We start from the raw sequence: 272 nt of genomic DNA, 5'->3' as shown, positions 1-272 counted from the left end.
ACACATATACATATACACACACACACACACCTGTACCTCCACCCACATTTCCTCTTCATTATCATAATCATGCTGTCACACACACAGACACACACACACGCACACCCACACAGAATTCCTTTGCTGACTCCTCCCCTCAGTGAAGACTTTCCCCTGGGGCCCTCACAACCTTCCCTCATGGAAAACTACCAGTGCGCGCACACACACACACACACACACACACACACACAGTTGCACCATGCTTCAGTTCTGGCATAGTGATAGTCTATTTA

The sequence above is a fragment of the Morone saxatilis genome, unplaced genomic scaffold (genome assembly GCF_004916995.1).
Source record: "Morone saxatilis isolate NCDOM2014 unplaced genomic scaffold, NCSU_SB_2.0 Contig6, whole genome shotgun sequence".
In the NCBI taxonomy this organism is placed as follows: Eukaryota; Metazoa; Chordata; class Actinopteri; family Moronidae; genus Morone; species Morone saxatilis.
Note: the sequence above shows the minus strand (reverse complement) of the source record.